General features: G+C 41.9%; 1 pseudogene; it reads left to right on the top strand.

The window, feature by feature from the left end:
• The first annotated feature begins 521 nt into the window (after positions 1-521).
• On the top strand, positions 522-1,437 carry LOC123955021 (annotated as a pseudogene).
• The last annotated feature ends 1,483 nt before the right edge of the window (positions 1,438-2,920 follow it).

Here is a 2,920-nt window from a genome sequence, read left to right as displayed (position 1 = left end):
GTGATCTTTATTTGAGCAGTATAAGTGGTCTTAATCTGAGTGACAGCTTAACTTAAATTGGTATACAATAACTAACTTTATAAATAGTTTTAAAAGAGTAAGAGAATGAAAAAATAGGAAGCTCAAATTTCACATAAGTTGGATTTAAAAATGTATGGAGTAATGGGAGTCTCCGCATTAAGCAGTGGGGTTGGTAAAACTACCTTAGATCGTGAGGGTTCATAGACCATCATAAAGTCAGTTGAAAACTCTACAAGGAGTCAAAAAAAAACCAAAAACCTGAAAATTTATTTCTTTGTACAACCCAGGGATCTGGCCAGATAATATAGACTTATGTCCCCCCCCCCCCTTTTTTTTTCTCTCCCTCTCTCTTCTTAAAATGATGGCGTTTATAGTACTGTCTCTTCTGGTTTAAAATACTTCATTTCCCCCCTGGTGTGACTCCCTCCAGCATGGTTGTTCTCTGCATTACGTTTATCTCTATCCGTCTTCTGTCCCACCCAAGTGTTTGCCACCACCCCATGGAGGAGTTGATGGACGTGGACATGAGACCCAGAACTATCTTTGCGGTTGTGAACAAAGGCTGACAAAGAAGATCACGTTGAGGTAGATAATGATGAAATGAGCTCCGGTTATCTTCAAGAAGGGTCAGTGCAGGGTGTGAAGAATGAATCACACATTGTTGAAGCAGAAGCAATGGATCACCACGGAAATCAGTTCAAGGCACACCAGCAACTTTTGAAAATGTCCGTCCCCCCAGCGGTTTCCCTTGGGGGTTTGAAGTAACACCACCTGTGGTCTTACGGTGGGAATGTGGCTCAGGGCCTGTGCATGCTGGTGGGCGATGGGAGGTGCACAGTCAGAAGATGAAGAAGAAGAGGATGTGAACTCCTTGGGATGTCCGGAAAGCATGCTGCCCATGGAAGTGGTAGCAGTTTTCCACAGAAAGAAGTAGAACTTGCTGCTGATGAAAATGATGAAGAAGAAGATAATGATGATGATGGTGAGGAGGAGGAAGCTGAAGACAAGCCTCCAGTAAAGAAATCTATACAAGTTACTCCAGCCAAAAGTGTACAGAAATTAAACCAGAATGGAAAAGACTCAAAACCATCAGCACCAAGATCAAAAGGTCAGGAATCCTTCCAAAAACAGGAAAAAAACTGCCAAAACACGGAAAAGACCTAGTTCTGTAGAATTCATGAAAGAGAAAATGCAAGCAAGTATAGAAAAAGGTGGTTCTCTTCCCAAAGTGAAAGCCAAGTCCATGAGGAGACTGATGAGGAGGCTATGCAGTCTCTCCGGCAGGGGAGGAAATCTCTTCCACAAAGTAGTTTGAATGGTTTGTTACAGTTTTTCATCTATTTCCTCTCTACCAGCAGCTGCTATCTGGCTGTCCTTTTCATAATGCAGACTGAGAACTTTCCCTCCCACATCTGATAAATGTCCAGGTTTCATTGTTATGAATGTACTGTTCAGAATGCCTGCTCGGTTTTTAAAGATGGAACTCCATCCTTGCTTGGTTTTTCAGGCATGTGTGGACTGTTAGGATAAGACACAGTTGTGGTGGTCAGACAAATGGAAATGCTGGGGAGACAAAAATACACAAGACATGTATATGTGTCTTGATAAAGTACAAAGAAATTCATTTAGAAGTTTAAAATATTAACACTACTATCCCCAGTTAACATCACGTTTCTCTGTGCAAAAACTATAAACTAAATATATGTTTTCTAAGAAACATCTCAAATAGCATGAGTTCTCCATCAATTAGGGAACAAGTCATAAATTTACATCAATTTTAGCCAATCTTTAATCCAACATACTGGGCTGAGAAGATGTACCTTCTTTCCATTCAGTCCTGCTTTCCATTTCTTAGATTCTTTTTTTTTTTTCTAAGATTTTATTTATTTATTTGACACACAGAGATCACAAGTAGGCAGAGAGGCAGGCAGAGAGAGAGGGGGAAGCAGGCTCCCCGCTGAGCAGAGAGCCCGATGCAGGGCTTGATACCAGGACCCTGAGATCATGACCCGAGCTGAAAGCAGAGGTTTTAACCCACTGAGCCACCCAGGCTCCCTGATTTCTTAGATTCCTGATGGTCTCTTTCTTTCCTTTTTATGAAAAGAATATTACTGTTTCACTGTCATATTCCTTCCAACTCAACATGGGGATCTATATTTTCTCCTCAAAACCCATGGTTCTCGGGCGCCTGGGTGGCTCAGTGGGTTAGGCCACTGCCTTCGGCTCAGGTCATGATCAGGGGATCCTGGGATCGAGTCCCACAACAGGCTCTCTGCTCAGCAGGGAGCCTGCTTCCCTCTCTCTCTCTCTCTCTCTCTGCCTGCCTCTCTGTGTACTTGTGATCTCTCTGTCAAATAAATAAATAAAATCTTTAAAAAAAAAATTAAAAAAAAAACACAAAACCATGGTTCTCGTTGACTGGCAATATCACCATCACCTGGGAAACTTGTTAGAAACCCAGGTTGTCAACACAGAACAATTAATCATAAAATCTGGAAGCAGAGCTCATATTAGTTTGTGGTTTTTTTTTAATTCCTAGGAATGGCCATTTCCCTCTTGTCCACTTAACAAATTCTTTCCTTTTTTTTTTTTTAATGATTTGGTTCAGATTCTGTCCATTCATAACATGACTGTAACTTCTTCCCCTGGAGGAGAATTTTGTCCTAGTGATGTATTCATCCCTAGTGCCAGGCATGGTCCCCAAGCACAGGACAATCCATTCATAATCCATAGGGTTAAAACTTTATTATGCCTTTGAATTACCCACAAAGACCCAAAAATCTGAACGAACGTAGTAATTCAGGTCAGTGCACAGAGCATCTTATGTTTCAAGCCCCAGTTCAGGGTCACGGGGCGAATGGGAGGTGGATCGGCATGGGTTGTGGGACAGCATCGGAGC

The sequence above is a fragment of the Meles meles genome, chromosome 13 (assembly GCF_922984935.1).
Source record: "Meles meles chromosome 13, mMelMel3.1 paternal haplotype, whole genome shotgun sequence".
In the NCBI taxonomy this organism is placed as follows: Eukaryota; Metazoa; Chordata; class Mammalia; order Carnivora; family Mustelidae; genus Meles; species Meles meles.
This window is presented reverse-complemented; position numbering and strand designations above follow the sequence as displayed.